The sequence below is a fragment of the Montipora foliosa genome, chromosome 6 (assembly GCF_036669935.1).
Source record: "Montipora foliosa isolate CH-2021 chromosome 6, ASM3666993v2, whole genome shotgun sequence".
NCBI lineage: Eukaryota > Metazoa > Cnidaria > Anthozoa > Scleractinia > Acroporidae > Montipora > Montipora foliosa.
In genome coordinates this window covers 49,581,385-49,588,884 of record NC_090874.1, presented here as the reverse complement: position 1 = coordinate 49,588,884, position 7,500 = coordinate 49,581,385, and the positions used below count along the sequence as shown (strand labels likewise).

General features: G+C 39.8%; 1 long non-coding RNA gene across 1 annotated transcript in view; it reads left to right on the top strand.

The window, feature by feature from the left end:
• Window positions 1-3,022: 3,022 nt before the first annotated feature.
• LOC138005222 (uncharacterized) overlaps window positions 3,023-7,500 on the top strand; it is a 5,460-nt gene continuing 982 nt past the window's right edge. Inside the window, exons 1-2 of the long non-coding RNA XR_011123814.1 lie at window positions 3,023-3,193; window positions 7,128-7,500. The exon at window positions 7,128-7,500 is cut by the window's right edge and continues 982 nt beyond it. This is a non-coding gene — a long non-coding RNA (uncharacterized lncRNA). The remainder of the gene's footprint in view (window positions 3,194-7,127) is intronic.

Below are 7,500 nucleotides of genomic sequence, written 5' to 3'. Positions count from 1 at the left end.
GCGGTGGGGCGATTATGCATGGAAATCAAATCAAATCAAATCAAAACTTTTTTTTTTTGCCCTGCTCCCCAGTATTTTTTTGTCAGTACAAAATAATAATAATAATAATAAATAAAATAAAATAAAACGCTTTTTCCAGGTCCCGATTTGGCAAAGGATATTTCAAGTATAAAGTCGTCTCAAAGTCAACTTAGAATTTCTCTGGCCAGAGGCCCGTTTCCCGAAACTTTACGAGCCATTTCCGGGTGTCACAATTCCCTTTGTATCTCAAGAACGGAGAAGATTTAAGTCGTCAAACTTCACAGTTATTGTTCGTTTTGTTAGCTTTACAACATATTAAAAGATCGACTTTCCAAAACAAGCGGCTGGCAATTTGACAAATGGCTTTTCAGGCCCGGTAAGTTATCGGGACTTTCGAGAAACGGGCCCCTGGTTTAATTAAATTGGCGTTAATTCTTAACCCTATATATTTCCCCGTAAGGTTTTTATAGCTGTTGTAGTTAAGTGCGAGTGTGACATGACTTCCGATGATCTGCTCAGATCAAATATTGTCCATCAGCAAAAATGGATATAACATGGGGAAGAGGACCTTGTTGCCTATAAAAATTTTATACCTTACTTCCAAAGATATTTTGTTTTTTCCGTGGTTCACCTTGCTTGACTATCCGGCGTTCACTACTGAAAACAGCTTGCAGAGGCCCTCTCTATTTTTCACGCAGAACTTCGAAGTGTTTTCAGGTTTCTCTGAAATCGATTAAGGTTAAGTTGCCCTGTTAACAGCGATGATTTTTCCCATAGAAAACCGTTTTATACCCGCAGTTCCAATATGTGACTTTCACAGACTTATGTTCCATCATACAATTTAGGAAGAAAGGGTTGCGTTAGAAAAGAGCTCAATTTGGGGGCATCCACATGACCACCGTCACGCTTTGTGAAAACTAAAATAAAAGCCAACATTTTGAACTCAACATCAGCTGACTTAATGAAGATGAAAATTAAAATTATGACTATTTGCACGATGCAACATCTTGTCAGGTTGTATCTGGATTGCGCTTGGCAAGGAATTGCTCAACTCACTCACTATGTTCCATTTCAGTATTCCATGAAAATAATTTATATTGATCTATTCTATAACTTCGATTTAACTCTTTTCCTGTACCTCCCATGTCAAGTATTACTTCTGTCCCAGAGACTTTATGCCCCTATCTTTGGAAGGTTTCAGGTGGTAGGAGAAAAGAGTTGCAATTTTTCTTGGAGTGATTCTTGGAGTGTGGCGTCGATTTTTGGAGAATGAAAGTGTGACGCGGATACTTTGTCGTTGCCGTTGTGGAGTTGGAAAATGGAAAGTTAACACCATAAAGGAGATAGCGAGCCAAAAATGAACGAGGACTTTATATAAACGGAACGAAAAATTATCAGTACCGTAGAAATCTCAGAAGTGATGAAATTTCGCCGAACATTGGAACCAGGTTGACTCATCAGACATACAGTTCGATGCTACTCGACTGGTTAGAATAAATTTGAATGTAGCTTGAAAAAGTTGTAAATTATTCAAAGATCCAACTTTTGGAAACTGCGGTCAAGTGTTTCAATCAACACTGGTCCTTTCACATGCTATTAATTTGCTAAAAAAGGAAAGGGTGCACCTAATAATAGTAATAGACGCCCTCTTCTCTTAATAACATGCAAATAGGTGTCAGGTAAAAGGCTGCCATCGTTTCTGTTATGACGAGCGTGGGCGACAACCAGATGCACACGATAGAGCTGTTTTCAATTGAGTATCGAAAGTAATTAGCGAATTACTTTGGTTTTGCATTACTTTACTCAGTGATTGGTTCAAAGTTCCCGCGCCACTTTTTCAACCAATCACAAATGAAACCAACACCAATCGTGGCTTGCGCGTGCACATTTTCCCGCGCTTTGTGTCGGCTACGTGTAATTACTTCGAGTTTTGATTGGTTTACTGGATTGTCTCAGTCCTTTTTGATTGGTCAAAGTAATTACTTTGGTTTTGGTTTTACGACACTCAATTGAAAAGCGCTCTATGCAGCAATCGGATAACTAATGCATCGTCCTTTACTCGGTCATGAGGAAATAGCAGCAAATTCAAAGAGCTACGATGGTTGACAGATCTCTACTCCGGTTGGTTCCAGACTCAGTTTATGTTCTTGATTTGAAATAAACCAGAAACCGCAAACAGCCTAAGGGACTCTGGGAATAAAATCAATGTTCCAAAAATAGCTTTAGCTAAAGGGAAACAGTCTTCCTCACAAGTAAGGCATGCACAGTCCCTTGGGAAATTCAAAGATTAATCAAGAAAATACTTTGAAGTGCGCGAGTTCGTGGCTATCAGGTTTTTTTTAGAAAGATTTGACTCTGACAGTAATTTTGCATCTCATAGGTGACGAAATAAGATTAATCAGTGACGTGTCCTCGCACTTGGCTGGACAATTGTCGCTGGTTATAGACACTTGACGAATTCAGAGGTCATAGGTGGACGCCACAAGAATTTTTCAAGTGTCTACAGAAAGGGACAATTGCTTAAATTGTCAGGCTAAGTGCGAGGCTCTTCGTCCTTGTGTTAGCTCATTTCCATCAGTAGGGCTAACGCTCACATGGTTCATATGGGCTTAAAGCTTAGCAAATCACATTACACTCTAATCAGTTAAGTCTGTTCAAATATAAGTGCTCCACGGCTAACGTTTGCAAAAACGTAATCCTTCCTAAATTCTACGATGTCTACCGGATAAAATCTACGTCTTCCTACTACCCCCTGAAACCTTTTTAAGATACGTGGAGAAGGCTCTGAAAACACGGGCAATACTCAGCAAGGGAGTGACAGGAAAGACCTATTGCGCAACTTTTCCGTTTTCCGACCCAGGGAAAAAATAAAACGGAGAAATTATGGAGAAATTGCACTCAGATTGCCTATATATGTGGCTAATTATATGGCTCTCTCTCTGAGTGTGGGCTGCCTGTTCTCTACAGAGAGTTGCGATAGGCAAGGTTACTAAGCATTGCTGAAGCATTGCTCTCATTGTTACACGTAGGGTCGTCGAGTCTGAATAAAAGGTAATAGGACTTAAACTATATTGTAAAATGGTTGATTTGAGTGACCCCAAGTCTCATGAAAAATTTGCAGTAGATGTCAAACTTCTACTCATACCAGGAGTTGTTCTTTTCCTCTTAGTGGGTAAGTAGGTTGAATCTTAAACACGATAATTTCACATTGATCATTATGGGAACCGATCGATGACTATATATAGTTTGCTTATCTTCTTCAGTCATGCGTAGTTTTTGTTTTTTAAATAAAAAATATTTAACTTTTAAATATTTTTATAAGAATTATTAAAAGTTTTTGAAGGAAGTGTATTCATTAGATCTGCGCTGTCAAGTCATCACCTGTTCCAACAGCGTTCGACTAGCTGAAGTTCAATGCCTTTAATTTAAAGAATTCTTTCTTTCAAATCTAATAAAAATCGGAAATATTGGAGAAGGCACCTGACACAGGTAAGGGGAGAACAATACGAAATGGGACCGTTGTATCTGCCGGGCGGTTAATGACTTCGTAGATAAACAAGGTTTAAGTTTACTTTTTTATTTGTTGTGCTGTAATGCTGTTGACCCATAAGCAAGAATCATCATTTTTATAAAGGCAAATTTATCAATGGTAGATAAATAGCTACCATCGGCGACAAAATTGTTGACACATTGACCTTTTCAATCCTCTATTCGGTCATTTTGGACTCTTTTGTCCTTTGAAGCCTATCCAATTCGCCCCCTCCCCCCAAATGATGTTTTGTCGTAAGTCCTGTGATCTGCAACATTGAATGGGGAAGGGGGGGGGGGGGAGGGGGGGTGGGGCGGGGAGAGGGAGGTCTTTTGGAAAATTTATAGCATGGTACAAATAACTCCTCTTATTTGCTGTGTCAACTCATTTTGACGCCAATTGTAGCTTGATAGATAAAAAGACAAGAGACAGATGAGTAGATTGTAGGTAGAGGGGATCCCAGACAGATTGGTAAGGCCGAAAAGGCATTGATACTGGCCACTCTCATTTTCAACAAGGTCAAAGTTTCTTAGGAATTTCCAAGGGGTATTTCTGCACCAGGCAGGAGTAATTTTATTTATACTAGGCTTGCATTGACAGTTACCGGTATGTCCAGAAAATAATGCTAGAATTAGAATTGCACACAGATTTCAATAAGCCCATGTGAAGTGTCCCCTTTCTCTTTTGCCCAACTTCAACGCCACTTCCAGGTGATCTGGTGACATAATTTAGAGGACTGGGAAGAAAAATTTTAACACCTTATCCCACAACCACGCACGGCCTTAGGTTTTGTTTCCAAATTTTGCAGTAGTTCCATTGCCAAAACTCAACAGATCATTCCGTGTCTCCCACATTTCCTGTTACTGAATGAACATTCAAGTGGAAACCGCCGAGATCTAACCTCGCCTCTGCCATGTTGAATTCGGAAATAACATTCAAGGCTGCGTGCGGTTGTGGGATACGGTGGTGTTAAAATTTTTCTCCCCAGTCCTCCGAGTCACGTCACCAGATCACCTGGTTGTATCTTGGAATACAGGCAATTAACGTCGCAATGCTGCTCCTCAAGTAAGGATAAACAGCTGTGTTTACCCAGAACTAATGCTAACCTATACCCTAACCTTGTTGTTGGAAATAGGTAGGAATTTGCTTAGACTTACAGAGACACTAAAAGTTGGATATCAAAATTGTGCTTGTAACTACAATCTTGAACAAAACTGGTTGGGAAAATGTGACGCTCTAATTGTTTGTGATATAGATTAAATTCTTTGTACTTTCCCCCCTCCTCCCATTCCAATGTTGGTTGAAACAAGGACCAAAGGCTTGTACAGTATTTTGCATCACATTATCAACAATGGTATTGGGGGGGGGGGGGGATGGGGAGGGGGTAAGGAACAATATCTTTTGTCAGTGGGTGCCAAATGATGCTTAAGATAGAATCGTGTCCATACGCCCTGTCATAGATGCATGTGCAATTAAATTTCGTACGTGATGACTCCTTGTTGCCGAATACGCAGCTTACTTGGACGGCCTGTACCGTGTTTCTCTCCCACGCTTTGTCTTTTAGTTTCCTCAAAAGGCGTTTTTAATTGTATAAATGGAAGATTTCAAAACGTTTCACTTTTCAGTGATCGTTCGCGTTAAAAATTTCCTTATTGTGTGCTAAGAAGACAATATAAAATTATGTTTTTTTCTGGCTCTATAACATCAATAAAAACCATGCTGGTCACTTAATGCTACTTACTGATTAGCACTGTCTGCCATTGTTAAGTGCCAAAAAATTGGCTTTCATTACATATATGATCCCATGATCGGAAACGACACATCATGCCGTAAAATTTGGTACAAAGGTTTCTTTGGGCCAATGAATCTGCCATAACTTTTTTCATTTTCGTATTTTTACAATATTCTTGGACAAAACAAGTTGGGAAAATGTGACGCTCTAATAGACCAATTTCGATAAATTAAAATTCAGTCCTAAACAAAAGGCATCATCTCGAGGCTCTGGGGAATAAACTCATACAAATCCTTATATTTATTTATTCCCCAGAGCCTCGAGATGACGCCTTTTGTTTAGGAATGAATTTTAATATATCGAAATTGGTCAGTTGTCTGTGTGATAAAGATTAAATTCTTCCTACTTTTCCCCCTCCCCCCATTCCAATGTTGGTTGAAATAATGACTAAAGGCTTGCACATTATTTTGCATCTTATTATGAAAATTGGTATTGGGGGGGGGGGGGAGGAGGAGGGATCAACATTGGTATTGGGGGGGGGGGAGGAGGGATCAACATTGGTATTGAGGGAAGAGGAGGGGTCAACATTGGTATTCGGGGGGGAGGAGGGATCAACATTGGTATTGGGGGGGAGGAGGAGGGATCAACATTGGTATGGGGGGGGAGGAGGGATCAACATTGGTATTGGGGGGGGCAGGAGGGATCAACATTGGTATTGAGGGAAGAGGAGGGGTCAACATTGGTATTCGGGGGGGAGGAGGGATCAACATTGGTATTGGGGGGGGAGGAGGAGGGATCAACATTGGTATTGGGGGGGGAGAGGGATCAACATTGGTATTGAGGGAAGAGGAGGGGTCAACATTGGTATTCGGGGGGGAGGAGGGATCAACATTGGTATTGGGGGGGAGGAGGAGGGATCAACACTGGTATTGGGGGGGGAGGAGGAATCAACATTGGTATTGGGGGGGGGCAGGAGGGATCAACATTGGTATTGGGGGGGGGGGAGGAGGGATCAACATTGGTATTAGGCGGGGAGGAGGGATTAGGACCAATATATTTTGTCAGTGGGTGCCAAATAATGCTTAAGATAGAATTTTTCCCAAGAGTTTTGTCCAAAATTGTAGGTAATTGCATTTAATCTGGACAAATGTGGGCATTGAGGTAAAGAATCTTTCGTTTAAAAATCAAGAAAGGATAATTTTAATGCAAGACTGAAGGATGTATTAGTGTATTCAAATATTTCTGCCCGTCAACCCAGTGGTAAGGTGTTTGGAGAACGCCCAAATTAATTTTAAGCCTTTGACGCCAGTAAACTGGCCTAAACTGGCCAGACTCTAACGTCAGATGATTTTACTCCTCAGTGGGGAACCCCCATTACCTTTTGACACCTAAACCGGCCAATGGGGAACCCTCAGGAGTCAATGGGTTAAGGAGTTTCAAGACCAATACTTACCGGTACTTCACATAATTTGGGTATTAATTAATAATCTCTAAATAAATGGTTTGGAAACCTACTTTTGTTTTTCTTTCTCTGATTACGACTTTTTCTTTTTACAGTGCTCTTTATTGGAAATTCATTAAGAATATTAATTAGGAATTTTGAGGTCATTTATCTCCAGTCAGGGTATCAAGATACGTAACATACATGCATACATACATTCATGTACATACATACATACATACATACATACATACATACATACATACATAAACTTTAGTTAAACTCGAATTTAAGAGTAGCTACATTAAAGCTAATATCTTCCAGTTATCAGTAGAGTGTGATGGTGTGGAAATCTAGAAAATTGTTTGTCTAGGCTTGCTCTGACCTACATTTTCTTCTTCCAGTTGTCTTCATTTACCGGATATTAAGGGCAAACCATGACAGAGAAAAAGCTAAGCAAGAAAAGAAAAGGATGAAACAGGAAAAGAAGAAGCAATGACAGATGGAAAACACATTTAGGACATCTTATTAAAGTAAAACATTAAATTATTTATGATTGGATTCTTTGTCAACGTACCTCAAGATTTCTCAAGACTAGATATACAATTCAGCTGTGCTACTTCTTCCCTTCATTTTGAACGTGCTGTCGTCACAAATGAGAACAATATCAAGAGCACTGGAGCAAGAACAGATGAAGCATTATTTTTATTCTTAACAAATTTATCTGCCCATGTAAAAACATCAACCACATTCATTTGGTTAAAAAGAAAAATAATC